The following is a 22,810-nucleotide window of genomic DNA, read 5'->3' on the forward strand; positions in this document are numbered from 1 at the left end:
GACGGAGCTCTCGGGGTTCAGGGGAAACGAGGGAAGGAGATCGCGGGGGACCGAAGAAGAGAGAGTGGAGAGGGTAGTGAAACGGGGTTGCCTACCCTCCGTGTAGCAAAGTAGCAACAGGCGGCAGCGGTCCTCTCTCTTTCATGGTAGGGCCGACGAACGCCGCGCGCCACGTTTCTCGTCGACGCCGGGCGCCACTGCCGTCGACGCTCTGACGTCACAACATCGTGACGTAGGCGTGGTCACGGATGCGCACTAACACCTCGCCTGTCACCGTTGTCATAGTGACTGGTTCGCCTGTGCCCGCGTTTCGTCGTCGCCGCCGGTACGTCCTCCGCACACCATCCCTCAACCTCCTGCGTCGCCGCACACTCTCCTCTCTCAGACCACCGAATAGCCCCCTACATCGGTTCCAACCCTCTCTGCTTTCGCTATTCTCTCGCTCGCTTGCTCCCTACCCACTTTCTCTTTCTCTCTCACCCCCTCTCACTCTCTTTTTCATCTCTCTTTCTCTCCTCCCCCTCTCTCTTTTTCGTCTCTCTCTCTCTCTCACTCTCACTCTCTCTCTCTCTCTGTTTCCCTCCCTCTTTGTCTTTTCTGTTCCCCGCCCGCAAAATACGTCTCGCTACCTTTTGCGATGTACGTCGGCGGTGTGACGCGGCAACGAACAGCTTGAAATCCATGGAGGAAAGAGGAGAAAAAATCCTGGGCATTATAAGTGAAACGAAGAACAGATCGTCGAGGGGGTGGGATGCTAGTCGAGGATGGAGGGGGAGGAATGCCGGGAAGATGGGAGGGAGGACTGCGTGTACACATGTATGAGAGGAGGTATACGCGCGTTGTCACGGTAACCGTAGCTCAAAACAAGCCTGCGCGTTTTTCAATTCGAATGCACTCGCTAGGAAGTGATGAGGTTATAATGAAGTTCCTGCATACCAGCCCGCTGCGCCTCGCGCGCCTTGCCACCATGTTGCGTTCTTGCGTAACGCTCGTTGTTCAACAGCTGTAGCTATGACTGCGCGCTCGGAGAAACGACGAGTTTGCTACTGACGCCTCCCTGTCGTTTTACGCATCTTTTATGTCCTTACAATGGAGAATATGCAGTGCTAAAAATTAGCAACACCCTGGGAATCGAATGATACGAATTCCGATGAAATATGAAACGTAACTTTCTTTTGATATTGTAAATATGAAAGGAACGTTCAGGCAATTGCAGGTTTCGATTAATACTTAAACTATGTGCGCGTGTTTCATTTTGCAATATTTGATTGAAAACAATCTTCGATTGTATAACACATGTTATTCACGTTGGCCAAGTTGGCCTGTGGCTCACAAGTGAAGAGGGGCAAGGGAACTCGGTCGCACGCTCCACCACAGCTCGCGGCTCGGCCAGTAACAAAGACGTGCCGAAACTAATTCCGCCATTACTATTAGGCCGAGCGCCGCGAGTAGCCGTCCCCCCTTACTCCTCTTCACTTCCAAGCCGCTGACCGGCTTGGCTAACGGAGTAACGTAGAATATGTTAGTTTGGTAATAACAGTAGAAGAGTAATACATTGTACCGAGCGAAATACACGCGAATGGTAAAAGCGCAATTTGTTTTTAGGTGGAGATTTTATTTCTGCGTGAAAAATGTTACTTCATATCAAGTGATTAATCGTATTTCGTAAATGTACTCATGGTGCATGAAACTCACCTTAAATGGATTATGTACATTTTTCACTGAGATTCAATAATTTACTAGATTTTCGCTAATTCGAATAATATTTTCTTTATAACACTTTTAATATGGGTTTTCTATTACATTTCTGTCGACTCCTGGTTAATTGCTACCTTCAACATTTATGCGAAGCAGTATTGGAGAAAAAGTTATCGGAAATAGTTTCACACATTAATGTTTCTCGTAAATTTCCCTAGGAATTTAGGGCACATGATCAGAAAAAATGATAGATGGATGTATAATGTAATTAATAAATTCGTACTAAAATGTTCTTTCATTTGTTTATCGTTGTAATGTTATTACAAAAGTTCTACACTCTATATTGCTTGTCGTTAATGAACTGTAAATATCTATATAAATATACGTTTTCAGAAATTAATAAGTGACTTACTTCTTCTGTTGAAATTTCTATTAGACGTCAAGTAACATATGAACTTCGTTGAGCTTCATTAATCACTTTAATGTACTGAACTTTTAATAAGCTATAAATACAGTAATGTAGCATAAATTAAGAGAAATGCAATTTTTTCGTATGATACATCGTTGCCGAAATAATGGCGGCTAAAAATTTGAAGGTGTGTACTATTCAATAGAAATCGGCTGATATGTCTGATTATGATTTACCATTTCTACTTGTTAGGAACATTTGTCAATGTCGTCGACGACGATTACCTCGAAAATGAAATCTCCTATGAGAAAATTTTGTTATATGTTTCCGACTTACTTTTACATGCAAATTCACTTATTTAATAATAAAGGTATATTTATTCAATTTACTGATTCAAATTCTACATATTATACAGTACAATGTGCGAAGTTCAATGAGATAAAAGTATCCATACGTTTCACTCACACATGTACTTTATAATCTAAATTTGAAATATTTCTTAAACTTTCATTTCACGTAATTATTTTATTCTCCATAAAATGTTAGACGTTAAAGTTTATCGAAATGTACAAAAAACAAAAGAGTTTCGAATAACAGGAATGAATATCTAGAAACAGAAAATTAAATGAACATCCCAATCATGAACTACATATTAGTTTGAAGTACCATCAAGAATACATTAATCTAATTAAAAGAACTGAAACATTTGTAGGGTGTCCAGAGACCAAAAAAATATCTAAAAATATGGAACAAAACTTATTAGTCCAAAGCGTAGCTTCCGAAGCAATTAACTGATATATTTGCGCAACGCAGATAAAGTCGAAATAGTAAATAAAAAATATCAATAAATTTTCAGGATCGACTTTCCCGGAAAAGATACCACCAACGAAAATCTCGAATGTCACGAAATCCGTGAGTCGCCGACACTTCGATGCGTTTGTTTGAAGTTAATTAGAACCGACGAAATCATGGGAATAGCAGTAATTGGTCTTAGAAAGGTTTAAGCCACGTGATTCTATATTCCATGGCTGAACTAGTGTTGGCTAGCGGTTATTATGCATTAGAAACGTACGTCATGGCTCATGCACCGTGAACATCGACACGATCAAGTTCCGCCTAAAGCGTCTGTCCTATAGCTTGATTCAAACTCAACCATTAGTCGCGAGGTAGCTGTTATATGTATCTGGGCCTAATGAGATTTCCATGTAGCGTGAATGAATTGCTCCGGATACATTCGCACGGCCGTGTCGCGCGTGTATATCTATCATTTCTGTATGGGCCGCGTTATGCTTCTCAGCCAATTATTTTTCCCCGCTGGTCGGCACGGTTATTTTTAAATCGCTTAAGAAGAGTTAATAATTCCACACCGGTTGCAAACTACCGGGCGAGTATCATAATTTCAAATTACAACGATGTCAGTCGACGGAGTTAATAAACTCGGCGGATAAGTTTTCGAAGTCGGTACCGGGCTCGCGATTTTTAGTTAAATTGTTGACGTTAAGGTACGCCCTCCATCAAGAAAAGTTAAACGGTACGTCGCGATGAAATTTAACTTTACGTTGTAAACTCGAACGATCATCTTCGTCAGCGGCGGCAAAACAAATTGTTCGTTGCGCGCAACTTTCCGGGAAGTTTACAGTTAATATGAAAAAAAAAGAAAAAGAACGATTGGGAAGAGTGTCCCGATAAAAATAAATCTTCGGTAATATCTCCGGAGGAACGTATCGAATAGTTGTAGGTGCTTTAAACGATTCGTTCACTTATCGGGCGAGCCGGCGCAACGAAGTTTCGATTCGTTGGAAAAAGTAATTATTACAAGTTGGGTTTCTCCGCGGGAGTCGACCGGTCGCAGTTTCCGTTTGCTCGAATACAAATGGATTCTTAATTATCCTTAATTCGCGCTAAATCGAGCTTGCGAGCGTGACGAGCGCAGTGCGACGCAGCCCGGTGTCATTAACGAAATAATGGGAATTAATTTTGACTAGTGCTTCTCTTCGGCAAATCAATCGCGCTCTCGGGATGCGATTCAATTCCGCCATTATGGATTCCAATGAACAGACCACGTGTACGCAATAATTTCATTCTGAAGTGTGGCCTTCCCGATAATATTTGCACGCGCACGCTGACTCCGCATTCCTCGTACGACAAGTTTCTATGATCTACTAATTATTCGCAAACTGACAAAGAAAATTAACGCCCGCATTTATCACCAACGGATTCCGAACGTTAATATGAAATGAAATATTCTTATTGTGGTTAACAATGATGACAAATGAGCGTGATTTCAATCTTTCGCACTCGATCTATTTTCAATGTTGTTGGGTGTACATTTGTATTTATTTTTATGGAAATTAATTAAAGTAATTTACAACGATACAATTCAATGTTATATACTTATTTTATTTATTATTATTATTATAAGATTTAATATCTATAATCTTTTAAAGTGTGATACTTTTTAGAACAATTTGTAATGTTCTATAACTAATTTTTATTGTTATCTCCAGCATGACGTACGTGTGCAAAGGGTTAATAGGTTAGCACTGAGATATAAATAATCTACAATTGCATTTTATAATTATATCTTTTAATTATATTTCTCGCATTCATATTCCATGTAGATGCACAAAAATGTGCAAACATTATTATGTTTGTTCTTTTCTTTGTATGTATACACTGTGATTTTTGTAAGCCGCATCAGCATTCAAATTCAGTAACGTTGAGACTTGTCACTGAAAAATCAATAAAACTCGAATTCCTTATATCTCGGTAGGTTCACCCTTCGCCTTCGCATTCCCGACTATTCCTTTCTCCGTCTTTCTCGCCATTCACTTACGTTCTCCATTCGTCTCTCCTTTGCTATCGGCCATGTCGCTTCTACAGACTCCCACCTTCGACCCAATTACAGTGATAGGACAAGACCTCCCCGTGTTCTACAAATTGGGTTACAAGGTACCAATAATCTGTTGCATAATAAAGCGTTTAATGAAGCGATAAAGTGTAACCACGGCAATGATTCACGATTGCAATGACTATTATATTTGCAGTTAAAGTTCGTTCAGCTGGGACATATCAGAATATAATTGATAACTTTATTACATTTCAGTTGGAAATATAACGGAATCCAAGATACAATCTAGGAAGACTGAATTCGTATCTAAAAAATTCTTCTACATCAAATTCATCTACAATATACATTTATTTCCAATAACTGTTTGGAGGAACGATTCATAACCTATGTGTTGTACAATTCCTTTTTGTGTACCCTGAAGATATGCAGTGTTGGTAAAAGTTTATAAATGTTGGCAAGAGTTTAATATATAAATTGTTCCTATCGTGTAGTTAACAATAATAAACATTTTATTACAATAATTCATACATGAATATTTTAGCACACTATTACTTAACATATATTAACGATCAAAATTACTAAAAACAATCAGTGGATTGATAAATGGAATTTAAAGGAATTAATCGAATTTTTCAGGAAATAATGAAATAAAGATTTTTCATTTTCCAAACATAACCACGACAAATTTAAACTTTAATGAACTATACGGTATAAATGGCAAGAAACAGATTTACAAATAACAATATTTCATGGTTCATAACTAATTCCCTCAATGATCTAAGCGACAAGAATAACATATTTTTAATATTCCATAACAGTCCTCTCTCCTCAAAATCTCTAGGATTGAATAAAAATAAACAAAATCAGACCACCGAGGAACTCGATCAACGTACGAGACAAAAAAGGATCGTTCGAACTTTAGAGAAACCACTCCGAAAGGGTTCCTCAGTAAAACATTAAGTAACACGCCGATTAGTACCAGCCGCCGTACGACTCGAATGAAAACAATTACGATATAACGGTGGCCGGGGCACGGTCGATTTTTCGTGTGACCGTAATACGAGCGAAAAATAGACTTTCCGTGCGCGAAGTTCGCGCTTCGCAAAGCGGTTCTATAAAGGAGGAAGAAAAAAAAAAGCGGGAAAATACACGATTTTACGTACATGAAATTGAGTTTAAAAATGTTTGATGTTGATTGTAGGTAATTCAATCAGAGCGTAGCGAGTAATGAGACGGAAGCGGGGCTAAAACCCAGCTCGCTTGGGCAAATGCTCGTCGACTACCCTCCGTTGTCCCTCGTATCTACCCACCGGCCCCCCTTCAGCCACTCCCCCCGCCCCATCATCTATCCTCTCTCGCTCGCTCCGGCGATTCCCACCGCTGGTCGCGGTGCTTTCATCTCCCTCGGCCCCCGACTTTCTGCCGGCAAGTTCGATCGTACCGTGAATATGAATTAAGTTGATACGATTTGAACAATCTACTAGGCCGGCGCGGGAGGAGGTAACCAAGAGCCATTATATGGAGGTAAATCGTCCGATGGTGATTTTCCTAAAGTGGATCAGTGTGCGTTGCGTTGGAAAGGACCGAGGATACGGGCTGCGCTGCATTCGCCGAATAACATCTCTTCCGTGCTGATTTTAATAATGCTAAGAACCTTGTCGAGACTGTTTCGCCGCGGAGGACTGGGGCCGCTTTGGCCATCGCGCGCTTCGAGCGCGGTGTTCGGGAACTGTGAAAATCTTGACATTTACGAAAACGAAAGGAATAAAATGATCGATTGTAGCTTGTTTATTGGACATCAGGAAAAATGGTATAATCTTAGTGTTAGAAATGATTCAGAGGAAATTATTGTATAGCGCGAGCTATAACAACGCGTTAATCCCTTGCCTTACGATTTTCTTCGCAATTATTCTCTGTGACACTTGTTTTATGAAGGTGATTCTCGTATATAGCGCTGTATTGTGAAATGCGTGAATTCGACGATCATTTTAGTCGATCATGGCATAGCTATGATTATTGACACGACAATAGTCATTCCCAGCATGGTATTTATATTGTTCTGTGCTATAAAAGGAAATTTCTCGTATTCATCGACGTCGTATTTCACATTTCGTAATATATTAACGGTGTTATGCGGTAGTCTATTATATAAAAATCGAGGAGATTCATTGAAAATAAAATTTGAGAAGGAAAAGGAAAGAAATAGTTGAATATAAACGAGCAAAAGAAACATTACCGCGATCGAATCTGTAGAAACAAAGTCTTCGTAATTAAACCGGAAATTACCAGTATACGGAGTTTTATTCTCATTTAATGAAAAATCTCGTCAAGCATCCGATGTAGTGCCACAGGTGCGGAATAATTTTCCCCGCTTTCGTGACATGGACACGAATGGAAAAAAATACTGTCCGCCACTATTCAGTGCTATCGTTTCTCACGGTTTCGTCATATAACTAGCCATTGTTTTCCATGGTCGAAATTCAGCAGCGCCAGTAACATTGCTGACAGAATCGTAGAACGTGGATGGAGCGCGCAACGATCCTACCATAGTTACGCGGTAGTGACGTTACATTGTTTCATATGGACACATTGTTTACAGATCCATACGTGAAAAACAATGAAAGGACGTAGATATGTAGGTATATAGATAGATTCGTTTCACCCGCTTAATCCCCGCCACTTTATCCATATCTGTGTACAAGATTTCACAGTTCATCCTTCTTATGAAACGTGATATTGATGGGTCATGAAAGTTTGTTGGATTAATTGGAGTCTTGATTCTATGATTGATTAATAATCGGTATCTTGAATCCCATAAATTTAGAGTACTTAACACTAAAACTAGTGTTAAGTAAAAACAGTAAAATTCACTTTTTGAAGTTCCTCTACAGAAACTTCAAGAGTGCATCTATTGAGGGTTTAATTAATTTATAATTTATAAGTATATTGATTGCTTTTATCAGTACATTGAGGATGCTAGTAGTACGATGACGCGAGTTGACTAGTGTAAGGAAGGAATGTTAAAGTATTCGAGTTTATAGTTAATAAAAAATTATATTGATTAAAATATAAATCATAGTTGTAATTTTAGTATTATATTTGTACTGATATAATTTTGAAGCAGTATCATTTACTATATTTAAATGAGGTTTCCCTTGTTTGCGTCTAAACGATATAATAGTACGGAAACTTACAATAGTACAATATGTAGATGATAATAATATTAGAACATATAATTTGCTTAATATATAAATTTCAATATAAGTAAATTTGTTTACATTGTATTCCATCTCCATATCACTAAGAGTGCAGGCTTAAAGCGATTTTACTTGAATTTTAGTTAAATTAAAAAAGAGATTGAAAATCACATTACTCGTTTTTAATAATTATTTGCAATTTATGCGCGTTGCTATTTAAAAATATACTTATTTCTGATGTGAATCACAATTACATTTACAGCAAATAAAACAAACACTGTTTTACTGATAAACAGAAGAATCATAAAGTTCAAGAAAATTTGCAAGATGTTCGGCGGCGAGGAATTTTAATAACATCGCGATCCAACAATACCGTCGTTATGTTAAAAATATACAATAACTTATATGGAAAGTTTAATTTCTATTTCATTCGTTCATTGAATTGCGCACGAGAAGTTTCAAACGTTTCTCGAAAAATGCATTCAGGAGCAGCCCTTAACCGAGTATTCCGTGTTACGCAACACGTTCTCAGTTAGTATTTACGCGGCAATGTATCTCGAGCAGAGTTCACGGGAAGAAATTTACACATTCGCGAGTAAGATACAACTGCGGCTGAAGTTGAGATTTATGCGATGTAATGTCTGATACAAGTTATTCCGCGAGCGTTTTAAGTATCCCACTACGTAACGAACTTCAGATTACACCGGCGCGAATTTGAATAACGTCCTAAGAACACGCTGAACGCGTTCCGTTTATGATGCTTGATAATTATCGTAAATTACAAAAATGCCAGCGAACGAACACCAGTTGCTGACTTAATGAAAAACAAGAATGTAAATCCGACGCGGAGCGCGGGGCGCGTGTACGCGCGGCACACGCGCGCCGGAAAACAAAATGTCATCGTCGAAAGTTAATAAACCTTCGTTCCTGAAAGGACGTCGAGCGAACGTTTTGAAAATGGTACATTCCGCGCTTGATGACTGACGGACGTCCAATCACCGGAATGACAGTCGACTCGACGGGAAAACCCGCCTACCCGCTTCACTAAATATTCTCGCACTTTTTTCTTCCAGGAATTTCAATTTTTCCCGACCGTGCGAGGCAGTTCCCGAAATCAAATGGATGTCAAGCCTCCTTCGACTCCGCGAATACCGATATCTCCGAGATTTTTGTCCCTCCCGTCTATAGCGATCCACGACGTTCGCTCTTTCACCAGCGTTTACGATCGGTTCAACCTTTTTTACGAGCGTTCGACTTCTACCCCTTTCAGTCTCCGTAATGTCTGTCCGTTCCATGTCCATCTCTCCCCTTTTCACCCTTCACTCTTCGTGAACTCTTTCCTCCTTTTCCTGTTCCTTTCGGTTTTACTTATTTTTACACGTTTTCGGAAACGAGGCGGCTAAAAACTGTTTGCTCGTGAAACCACGTGTATGGATTGTTGCAAATTGACAATGACATGTTTCGGAAATATATAGATATTTCTGGAATAATAAAAGAAACTTGTATAAATGTAAAATGTTACTTTTTGGTAATACACGTGTAATGTGCTCAGATCGTGGAGCAATTTTTTAAATATTGTTTTTTAAAAATACGGAATCTTTTCAAGGGAATTTACAAATCGTAGTATTACTTCTGTATGTACTGTATTGTATCTAATATTATCTGTGTTCTTACAATTTTCTCAATGTTCTCTTAATGTTCGAAACTACACTTCGTTTCTAATTATAACTTAAAAATCTTTAACTTCTCAAAGTAAAGTAAACATGAAATCGATTTTCAATATTTTAGGTTTTATACTTACTTTCTTAGTTATCACATTAGCAAGTGTTAAAAGTTATATCCCTTGCAATCTTTGAAATAGTGTGAAATAAATTGTAATCTCTGAAATAATAAAAAATTAAAACATAAATAGTAAATTAATAAAACTATCGGCATAAACTAATTTAACTAAAACTATTCATTGAAATATGACAGAGGGAAACTATTTTACTTACAAGTAAATAATAATTTACATTATAATTCTCATTTTTCGATTTGAAAGAATAAAGACAATATTACACCAATCATCTGTCTAGTCGCTGCAATGAGCAATAACTCATTTCTCGACCGTTAAAAATTTAATTTTTTCTAAAATACATGAAATGTATCATAGGCCCCTTCCACTAAATTGCAATGAAATACATAGGTGTGGATCATCTAAATTACGTTACCGATGGCTACCGTACAAGGAAACACATAATTCGCATTACAGAAAGTTTCAAATAACATTCCCGATACCGACGCAGGATTTTACGAGTACGCGTCGCTGAGGGTGTTACGCGGAATCTTATCGTACCTTTGGCGAACGACGTAAATGATATCGGATCAAGAGAACAAGAGTTTTTCCTCCGACCGGTACAACCGTTCGAAACCGTGCCCTTTATCCCCTTATAAAATCCAAAGAACCACAGCCGAGCGGAGAGGGCGAGCTGCTGGAAAGGGGGGTGGAAGGTGGAAAGCGGCTCGGTTGTTATTCCGGTACAGCTAAACTTAATTCCGTAACTCGATCGACCGCACCGGATGAAACGTACCGACGGTTCTCTCCGGTAAACCCCATTACCTTCTTGAACGATTGCGGTTCCTCGTCAAGGCTGAGTTACGAGAGATGCCGCAAAAAGTGGAATAGGAGAAGCGGAAAGAAGGAGGAACGCGGGAGGCACGAACCGGCGTTAGTAAGGTGAAACGGACGAGGCGAACCGCCGGACGGGGAAAGGGCGATAGTTGAATGGGAAGACTAAGGAGAGCGAATCAGAGATATAGAAACCGAGGAGGAGCGGTGATACCGAAACGAAAGTGGGAGGAACGGAAAGAAAGTGGTTACCTTGAATCAGACCTTACGCGAGCAGCGAACTGGGGGCCGAGCTCCACGGAAAATGAAATCCCTTTTAACCTCGGCCCACCCCTTTCCGACGTAAAGGAAGGTTTGCCTTGTCTACGGCACGACATCGGCATCGGATTAGCGTAAAATCGAAGGGCGCTGACTTGGTCGCTCGTAAATTGACTACAAAGTTTGGAGAGAAGACAGAGGTGGTAGTGCTGTCGTTCGCTGTACCAGTGCCGACTAGCTGCTGGTAGTAGTTCTGTAGGATCGCCGGTGCTGGTGGCGACGGTGGTGGTGGTAGTGGTGTCGGCGAAGTACAAAGGGAATCGATTCCGGTGAATCGCGATCCACGCTTCAGCCAGCACTCTTGCTCTCATGCGCCATTTTGTCTTCCCGAATCTGTGACCATCAGCATGCAAAGTGGATAAAGTTTCTAGACTACACTCTCCCGCCGCCCTTTCTTTACTCGCTTCCGATTCCTATACCTGGCCTCGCGCCACCATCGCCGCTACTGCCGTCGACTCCCGCCGCTATCACCCGGCAGTGTCCTTATTCCTTCGTCTCGTCTCGTCTCGTCTCGTACCGTCTCGTCTAGCCTCGTCTCGTTTCGTTTCGATTCGTTCCTATTCCAGATTGTTTCTCGGCACCTCGGATCTTCCTACCCCCTACGGCGTTTCTCTTCTTCCCCTGTGTCCCGCGCAATTTTCTTTCGCCCTCTCGTCCGCACGAGATTCTTTTCCAGGCCGGTGCTGGTTTTACAGTGCCGGCGCATCGGCGCGAGCCACTCCACCAATTTCGAATGGATCCCCGGGACGGATCGAATTTGAGCACGTTTTCGGGGATACAGAAATCTTTATGTGCCGGAAGAATCTGCCGGAATACGTGCATAAGTGTCTTCGATTCAATTGGGGAATGTACCGGTTGACTGCCGGATGATTATGCAGCCAGATCTTCACTTGCGCGCTGGAGTTATAGAAATTTTGAGGAAGTCTGATTATGTTTTTTATGTTTTATGTCGACCTTTCCTGATTGATTTCATCCAATATGAATTTTGCGGTCGGGTTTCCAATCGAGATTTTATTAATCGTTTTATTGAAAGACGTATACGTTGGTAATCGTAATTTTTTGTGCATGTAATTGTCTTAATTCATTACTTTGCACTGCTCACGCCATCACAGTGGATACTTTATACCGACCACGTCATATTTTTGGTTTCTTTAATTACATCGATCCAGGTAATACTCTGAAAAGTGTATTGTCATTGTGTAATATGATGCTTTTCAGCATATAGTTTCTTACAGTCTAATTTGCATGCTTTGTTTCATTGTGGATTCGGGTAATGCTAGACAATTGGTGTTGTAGACAACAGCAGTAATTGAACGACATACTGATATGAGTGCATTGTACAGATGAAATCAGATTACTCGACTGTTCCAAAATTATTGGGTTATCTGTTTCGAGCCAAAAAATTTTCCATACACACTGTTACTAATATATGCAGTGAACCCATTTTCGAAACTCGCTTACTACACTTCCAGAACCTTAATGAAATTTGTTTATTTAAGATTTTAGCCTTCCTTTTATTAAAATCAATTATATTGATTATATGTTCTTTCTTATTTGACGTAATTTTGGTTATGAAAGAGACATTTGAAAATTGTAAATTATCGTTCCTCTATAATCATAGGTTACAACGTAGATAAAGGAAGTACCTATGTAGTAGAAGTCTTAAACAAGTGTTCAATATTGATTAGAAAATAAATGACAGATGTATAAGTGAAGAAACGAAATGTAAATTTAATATTACTGATATTACAGACCATCAGAATGATTTTAACTCTTTACGTTCTGACCGTACTTTCATTACAATATTCATTAAAGTACAAAAACATATTTAACTTCAGCGGAACATGTAAGTATAATAATTCCGAACATAAAAGATTAAACAAATGGGTATAGCCATTGTTATTATATCGAAAATCGATATAAAGTCATATTTTACGATGTATTAAATTCACAGTGACTTTTTCATCTTTCACGTAATATTGAATTCAACTGGAAAATTTATATAAAGCCTTCAATGTTATTACAAGCTTACAGCGCATCGTAACGTTACGAATATGTAGTTCATGATAACTGTGTAATCTTTTAAAATATACTACATGTCGCATAAAAAAGTGAATTTATAAAATAATTTTCCATACATTTTATTAACACATTCTTCGACGTACTTAAAAAAAAGTTGGATATTAATTAAAACAGTGATTATGAAAAAGTTGTTAAATTATGAAGTTAAATGTAAAATACGTACATTCGTTTAACACACGAAACATAAGAATTATCATTGCACCAATAACTACGATATCTTCGTTATAAATTTTACCGAAGTTTATAACACAGTTATTTTTTAATTATACGTCAGCCGACAGTACGTTACGAGATCCATCATCGAGATTACTGCATTCGCGAGATAACAATTTATATTATTTACACGCATATCAATCAATAGCAAATTAGTATTTCTCGTGCAGATGGAAATTAAAGTACGAATAGTACGTTAAATGATATTTATCAATTATCTGATTCGTTTCGCTAACACCTCCCGACAAGGGGCGTTATATCGCTGAAAAAATCGACTATACCGGTTTGGCTGAGTGTTTTGTAATGCTCACGATCGCGCGAAATAATGCGTATCTCATTATGGGGAATTAATTCAACAATAATTCTTTCCGCATCAGCGATGTTATTTTGTCCAGAACTCGAGCGGCGTAGATTCAATTTTGCGTGATCACCTATTGAAACAATCCTTTTATCATTGCTAATTATCGCTTTATCATTATTCAGTCTACAATGTTTCATGACAACACACGTGTTCCATTCGATATCGCGTATCGCGACGCTAAAATATGCGCGCGGACAGAATATGAGCGAGCAAGTTGAAGTTCACTCATAATGTTCTGGCGCAGAGAATACATGTTGATTTGAGGGTAATCATTGGTACACGTGTTTCCATGCGCTTTGTAAAGGATGCTCATTGACGAACCGGCCATTATGTTTTTATCGCGATCTTCGGTTTGATTGCGGACAAACTAGAGCTTTTCAACCGAGTTTCGAGTATAAATGGAATGCAATGAGACACCATTGACACGGGAACTCCGCTCTCTCGACGTGTCAAAATAAATGGTGCACATAGAATGAAATTATTTTATTCGAGATTTTAGTTTTCTTTGATTTATTGAAGTTCCGAAATAAACGTAGCAGTACGATTGAAGTAATATCAATAAATATAATGAGTAAATCATAAACGATGAATTCGAATGAAAATTCTTTAGAAGCATTGATTGTGATACTTGAACTTGTATACCGAAAAATGAAATTCTACAAGTTTCGGTTTATTTCTATTTCCCTGTATCTTAAACAGGACTATTGAGCTTATTTTTCACGGCTACAAGAAAAATATTAACGTACAGTATGCGTTCAATGTTTCCTAACGATCGCAGATAGAAAGAGTAAGTTATAATCAGACGTCTGAGAAAACATTCTCGAGTTCATTCGTACCGACAATTTCTCGAAAGACTTTCTATTGTAGAGAAAATACTAGTCTCAATTTTTCCGTTGCACTCGGGCAAATCACTGTATTATATTTTCCCCGATTTACCATAATTCTTGCTACCATTCGACCGAACATAATATTAGGTTCAAGCGGCTCATACCTCGGGAAACACGATTCCCGTATTTTCTGTTCGTCGATTGATGTTTCTGAAATGTTCAACTCGTAACATGCATTTTAATATAAATGAGGCTGGCTGTCGCGTAAACACGTATTTCTAATTAAAACAGGCAGAAATAGTTCTTCCCGTTACGAATATTTCACAACTTCCGCCCGTTTCCCCTTTGACGTTCCTTGCTTTGAGGGACAATGAATTAATTTGCCACGCCGGAACTCCGGCGTCAATTAATATTCCGGGAGTTTATTATAAATTTACGACGGGGCTTCTGCCTTTCACGGAACGCCGGCGACGATTGTTCGGGACGCATCGGCCGGCGTAACTGTCGATAAAAACGCATTGCTCGCGCCTCGCGACTGACACGCGCCTCGTCGTGATTCAAAATTCTGAATTTCGCAGAAAACGATGCCCCGTTGTCGTCCGAGCGCAACACGTCGAGTATTATCGCATCACCTGTCGGCACCTCGATGATACGGTGATGGCAATTCAGTCGGCGCAGCTTGTGTATGCTTGTTACGATCACGCAGACTCCGTGGAAGAGACTCGCGACGCGTAGGTACACACACGCCGGCACAGAGCATCGATTTTCGCACGTAATAGGCTTGTAATAGTGTCAATATATTAAGTTTACTCGCAAACAAACCGCTCACGGTCACCGCGCATCCTTGCGAACGTGTGGTTTAGTTAGTTAACCCCTTGCCATTTCAATTTCTTCGCGACTATGCCTGGTAGGTTTACGTCCCTGTCAACCCTTTAACCCCTTGCCCTACGATTTGCTCGACTCTGATCAATACAACAACTTTGTCGTTAATAATTTATTGGAAAAAGAGAAGAATTCTAGGCATATCCTATATCCACGTTTGCCCTAAAGTGTAATAATTGATAACAGAAGAATAATGTTTAAGTTGAATTCACGAGAACTAAGTAATATTTGTGTTTTTTAAATTCTATTTAAAATCTTCGTCGTGAGTCTTACATGTTATTGTACGAAAAGGGATTAAGAACCGAATTGTTTAAAAAAAACGTGAAAGTCGATCGAATTTTTTCGTAAATCTAGTAAGTTCTTATCATACTCAGTAACTTATAGATTATTGAATGTTTTTATACATATAAAATGAGGTCAACTTTGATGAATTTCTCTTTGTTACTTAATTTAATGGTATGACCGATTGTGATTAATAAAAAAATAAATTTTATTAATTTCAAAATATAATAGGATTATTCATGAGCGATCATAACGAAAACACTATGATCATTGAAGTGGTAAATCAAGTTACAAATTTTACCTAATTAAAACAATTAAACACACTACTGAAAGTAGCGTAAAGAAGATTGAAATGGTCAGACGAACTGAAAACAGATAGTAGTTAGAAAATCAACTACCAATTCGTTCTTAATCGTTGGTTAGTTCCGAGTCTCGGAGATATTTCGCTGAGATATCAACAGATTAGAAAGTAAGTCTGGAAAGCAATCAGTCTTCGAGCAGTCAGTTCCAACTTCGAATTGGTAGTATCCGGTTTTTAGTCAGTTCCAGAGAAGAATTTATCCATCAGTGTTTACCTAGTCTTACTTCGTCGGGTTTAAATCAGATAAAGAAGTGGAATTGATTTATGTGTTTCTGTGAATTTGCTTATCTCCGCAATCCCTGCATGATATATTAATGTGTTTATACACCTACATATAGAGCATTTTCAGTAACAATATTTCAACGGACAACACAGCGTTTCATGTATTTACAATCATGTTACATTACGTCCAGTAATAAATATCAAATAATTCGAAAGCCTTAGATTTCCTTCATATAATTAAAAAATACGTACGTTAAAAAATTCATCAACTGTTTTTAAAAGGGGAAACGTTCCATTCCCATTCTCTAGTCGTAACGGTAAATACAATAAATCGGCTACCCATTTCAAAATTAATATTCGATGCATTAATCTTCCCCGTTTACGAGCAGTTACATACGAGATGCAAAATTTCAATATATCGAATATTAATAACCATCCGAAACACAAAATGCTCATATTGGAAAAGCATGAGTGTCCTATAAAAGTGTACGAACAGCGTGTCCGGTAATCTCGCTCTTTTTGCCAGTACTACACGCACACCCTGTCAAAATTAAAAATTCCGAGTGTCTCGTAAAAACAGAGAGCAAAAGCTAAACGGCGGCGATTTAATCGCGCCCTAAAACAGTTTATTCCCATCCAACGAATAATCTGTCATCGTGTATCCGGTCGACAAGTGGCGGTAGAAAGCGTGGGGAGGAAAAAAAAGCGTGGGCAGAGAGAAAGAGGGAGAGAGAGAGAGAGAGAGAGCGGTAAAGAGGAGGAAGTAAGGGAGAAATTGAAGCGAGCGAGACAGAAGCAAAGCCTCTGGGCTAGCATATTACGCTATTCGGATCCTGATCGTGTGTCGAGACACGTTATTCAATTACGGGCTAAGAGGTGCAGACCCGATGGAGGGTAACTCGGACCAGCCATTTTCTCTTCAGTGTCCACTGGAGCCCGAGCCGAGCTTCTGTCTGGCCGGAATCATAGAAAGACAAAACCCCTGGCCAGAATTTCGTTCCCGTGGTTCTTCAGGAGACGGCACAGCGGAGCGTCCAGTATACAGGATTCAGAAGGGCGAACAGAGGAAGACAACGAACGAGAGCAGATGGACAAGGTTAGGCGATCGGGATGAGGGTTCGATATATTGAATTATGGACTACGTGGCTCTGATTGAGACCGACTTTGAGGCGTGGATTACGCAGTAACTATCGTTAAGAGGATCTCGTACCTTGACTCTCAACGGTGGACTATTCTCTCTCCCCTCCCTCGCCCCCTCGCTGGTGGAATTTCACTCATGGAATGACGAGGGATTCGGAACCCCATCAATTTCGACAAAGGCTCCGTGGATCCCTCTATGTGAATTCGTGTTAAAGAGTGGTGGTGTAACGCGTGCCTAGCTAATCACGGTAAGATGTATACTGCTTAAGAAATTGAATTTACTTTGAGGAAATAGCAGATGAAATGTTTAACGCTGAGACTGTGCGTGGGTAATGTTTCTTCTTTAATCGTTTGGTATATGATTTTCTTTGCGATTAAACTCGATTAACTGATTTTATTGATAATCTGAAATTGAATAAGTACATATTAACTTTGAAGAGGAATTCTGTTTCAGAGGCACCCATTTTCAGCAACTTTAGAAAATATTTTTTTAAATAATTGAATTTTAGAACATGTTTATAACATGTTATGCTATTTATTGATACCTATTCTGTCGATTACATTAAAAGCCAGTTTATGTTTCTTTTCATAATAATGTATTATGATAACGAGTTTTTTAAACTTTGTAATTTTAACCCTTCATATTTATATATTGAATTGTTTTCTATTTATTTCGTTTAAGTTGGAGGAAAACACTAATTATTTTATCAAATATATTATTTTCGAATAAATGTATATTTACAATGACATAACACTCTTTTGTCTGCAAAGAAATGATTCAGAACAAAGTGCTAAGGATGGAGACAGTTGCGAAAGAAATCATATGACAAGGGCTTAAGGAAGATTTTCTATTACCCTCCATTGTGTATTCTTGAAGACCTCAAGGGCGACGGAATAATCTGGATTTTGTCAAGACTCTTCCCGTCGTTTCATTCTCAACGTCAATTAACGTACCTTAGGTCCTCACGCAGTGCAAGGCCTTAGACTTGTGGGTTTATCTTCTTCGAACTAAGGGACCCCTGTTCGTCGAGTCTATAGACATTGTAAACACGAAAAAACCACCCAATTTGTTATGTTGTACTTTATGTTCCCATCTAATTAATGAAAAAAGAACATTTATCAAAGAAATCAGGGTTTTCGCGTGAAGGATTTTTACGCGGCAAATCGAGCACAATTGTTAAATGTACATTTAGTACTTCATTAAGTTATCAATTTTTATTGAATAATAATTAAAAATAATATTCACCTTTCTACAGTGAACTGACATTCATCTTTCAACTTTGTGAGCTTTGTTTGTTTACTTTTTTGGTAGTAAAAAATTAACTATTCTGTTTGCAAATAAGAAATTTTTTCCTATTATATTTAACTTTCTAAATAACAATAGTGTTAACTGTAGCAATGTTAGGTTCTGACATAATCAAGAAACCGATGCAGACAACGCATGAATATATCGCTATTACCAGTGATGTAAGCCACCATTGAAAATATCGGAAGAAAATTCGAGATGGCTTAATAATAATAATATTTATAGTTTCTAAAAGAAGATGGAACAGCAAATTGTGTGGTAAATTGTTTCTTGTTTTCAATAGTTTTGTTAGAGGTATTCTTCGTCGTATCTCTTCAGCTGTCCTTCAGCAAACATTAATACTTTTCCAAAGGTAATGAGAATTTCCTATTCAAAATTCTCTTATTGACCCGTAAGTACTATAATAATTCATATTCCTATTTCACAATGAACTTTCCATTTTTAAATCTTAATTTAGAAAAGGGAAAGGTATTTCGATGGGCAATGTAAAATCTCCTTAAAGTAGATTAATAGTTAATACTAATTTTATCATTTCTTTTATAATTATATATACTTACGATACATACGAATAAATGGTCGTAAAATTTGAAGTAGTATATAATACATATCATTGCAGATCAGCTATCCAGGTCACACTGTTGAAAATCACAGTATTCCTCTTTCCGTTGTACAACAAAAATCAATACTTTATTAAATGCTGCTTCAGGTATCTCCAATCTTGGTACGTGCATTCTATGTATTAATTTATTATTGGCTACGGGCACAGACAGAAGGTGCGGTATTTTACTGCGATCGATGTTAATACATTTGATGCGTGGAGAAGAAATTAAACAACGAGCGTATCCTGACGCGTGTGTACACAGGATTAATACAAACCACATGTTTAAACAGAACAGACCAATACGGATACAGCACAATATTACTTTGACTCGCTCGCTGCGGAACGTACCCAACGTCCAGAACAAAGATTTTTTTTTAAACTCCGACGCAAACTCGTAATCGTCAAAATTTTATCCATGTTCCAATATTCGCTCGTTAATTGCCTTGCTGCGCTACGGCTCAAAGTGAATATTTCCAATAAAGTGCAGCCGTCTGTCGCTTCGAGTTTTTGAAAAATACATTTACAGAAGTATTGCGTATCGAATGCATGTAATTTAAAACGTCTGGATTTCGCATGCACCCTACGTGTCACGTAATTATTTCCTCAAAATACTCTCGTGAAGCACGAGACGCGCAAGTCTCGCTCTTTTTTCATCGTACATTTTTAGTTGTGCCAACCCAATTGGGCCATTGGCAACTACTTTAAATAATGCAGATTTGATTTTTTTCAGAAATTTCACAATATTAGAGGAAAAGTGAACTGTTTGGGTTACTTCTTTGAGGTCTTCTATTATTTGATATTTTATGCTTTTCCTTTGGTACTTATTGCGTGATGCGATGGTATGTTCAGTTAAGTTTACCGTGTTGCATCGGTTACATATTGGTTTGTTTTCGTTTTTAATCAAGTTGGAGTGAAAGAGGTTCGTGTGTCCAATCCTCAGTCTTGTTTCCTTGCTTCTTTTATTTTCTTCGCTTCCAACCTATTTTTCGTGGGCATGCAATATTCATGCGTATTAACCTTTAAACTAGCGAATCTGTTTTTGTTTCACTTTGGAAGAAAATTAAATCAAAATGAATAATCGAATCTGAATTGTAAGAAAGCGCTTAAACGGTAGAATAATTCCCACCTGTGAATCAAATTGTTTCGGAAAATATAACCCAAATTACCATTAGGATGAATAACGGTGAAATTATAGCGACTTGTTTGTCTAATGGCAATTTTTCATTAAACTTTAGGACATATTATTCCGTTGGTAGTTTAGGGATTAATGCGTTACTGTGTTTCACAAGCTGAACCATTCACAGAAAAAGTTATTTAGCGGTTACCCGACAAGAGATATTGTAATCAAACGTGGATGAATAGTTTTTCCGGTGAACCGAAGGTAAATATTATTTGTTGATGGATGGGTAATTTATCTGACAAAGCCTCGCAAATATCACGAACACAGTAAAAACATTTGCGTCCGCGGAAATAAACCGTATGATAAAATAACGAAACTTTATCAATACCGGGACAATCCTTTTTACTTTCCATTATGATAGGAAATACATTTTAATTAAAATCGAGACGCTTAATACAGTTGATGTTGTGCAATTGTGTTAATCGAGATACATGAACAATATTTATAACCAGATAGTGCGTTAAGGAATTTATAGTAATATTCGAATAAATTGCACCAGTGCTGAATGCTTTTTAAGTCGCTTAAAGTATTATTTATCACTTTATATTTCACGGCTATTCGGTGAGCAAATATATTATCATTGTCTGTTAGATAAAATTATTTTTCCTCGATATACATATATTACGTGAATGGAATTGTACAATAGATTTCTATGTATAACACATTTTCGTATTATGGGACACTTCAATTATTATAATCTGTATAGATTACGGAGTCTAATGTAATTAAAAATATATTCAAATATTCCAGCTTGATATAATAAACACTGTATAAACTGTTAATTTATATTCTTTGTTTAAACGTTTAGCTTATTAAAAGCTACTTAATTCTCAATACAATTCCGTAATTATTTTGATTACGTGTATGAAATAATAATCCTTTTTCCTTATAAATGTGCTACAAATATGATATAGCATTATATATAACAATAATACTTTGAACATTTTTTTATCTCAAAGCGTGTATTGCCTAAAAAAAAGTTCAAATGTCTAGTGTGCATTATCTTTTTGCATAGTATTCCCTACCCTCACACTTAAAAAGCGTAAAGTTTTATTTGAAAAGAAAGCAATGCATTTTCACTTGCTTCAATGAAACACCTGGCCATGCTATCTTATTAATGCAATAAAGTGTATAAATAATAAAACTTATTATGTCCTACATTCATTTCTGGCTTTCGGGAGAAAGCCGTGTCCACCAGGAATTTTTTCCCAACGTTTCGCCAGCACTGCAGCTGGCTTCATCGGGTCATCAGATCCTTGGTCAACCGCGCTCTGAAGATCTGCGATACTAACAACTTGCAAGCGGAACTTGACCACGTGCAGCACGCATTAATACGCAACGGCTTCCCAGGAAGTAGGATTCAACGTACTGTTAATAGACTACAACACAGTTCACCTCCTGCTCATGACCAAACAGACGAGCCAAACAACGGCACAAGTTTCCTACCCTACATCGCAGGCGCTACAGATCGCGTTGCCAAATGCTTGAAAAGAGAAGGCATCGAAACCGTCTTCCAGACGCAGACAAAAATAGGACAGGTCCTCACCTCCCCGAAGGATCCACAACCGCGCCTATCTCATGCGGGAATATACAAAATCCCCTGTTCATGCGGTAAAGTATACATCGGCGAAACCGGGAGGAGCGCGAGTACACGCCTCGTCGAACACAATCGTTGCACCAGACTAAAGTACACCCAGTCTGCGACCGCAGAACATCAGTTGACCACGGCACACGATTAAGTTCGAAGAGACGAAGATCTTGTCCAGATGCAACAACTATATTCCACGTAAGTATAGGGAATCTACTGAAATCCTGAAACACCCAAACATCAATAGGGACACAGGATATCAACTGAACCCCATTTGGCACTCCCTCCTCCTGTTTTTTAATTGTTCAGCTGACCAATTAAAATAATTGGTGACAAGCGATCCGGACCATGAACAGGGTACGTATTTAAAGAGACTCTTCCTCGGCACACGTCAGTATCAGTGTGCCTTTAGCTGCAATGCTGGCGAAACGTTGGGAAAAAATTCCTAGTGGACACGGCTCTCTCCCGAAAGAAATGAATGTAACACTCCAGGCCGTGAAAGCATCAAAGCTATTACTATGTCCTGTTGAATAAGTTGAAAATATAAATTTATGTTTTTAACTTAATCGTGAATTTCACTTATCGCGTGCAGAATTATTAAATGTTACTTCTCATTATTCGGCAAAGGTCGGAATTATCTCGTTACGTTTTGTCTATCACTTTCGTCAAGAGTATTCTCCGCGA

General features: G+C 38.4%; 1 protein-coding gene across 2 annotated transcripts in view; it reads right to left on the minus strand.

Annotated features, from left to right (window-relative positions):
• Nucleotides 1-22,810, minus strand: part of bru3 (CUGBP Elav-like family member bruno 3) — a 975,444-nt gene that overhangs the window by 415,723 nt on the left and 536,911 nt on the right. The window lies entirely within an intron of this gene.

Source organism: Nomia melanderi, chromosome 3 (genome assembly GCF_051020985.1).
Source record: "Nomia melanderi isolate GNS246 chromosome 3, iyNomMela1, whole genome shotgun sequence".
Taxonomy (NCBI): Eukaryota; Metazoa; Arthropoda; class Insecta; order Hymenoptera; family Halictidae; genus Nomia; species Nomia melanderi.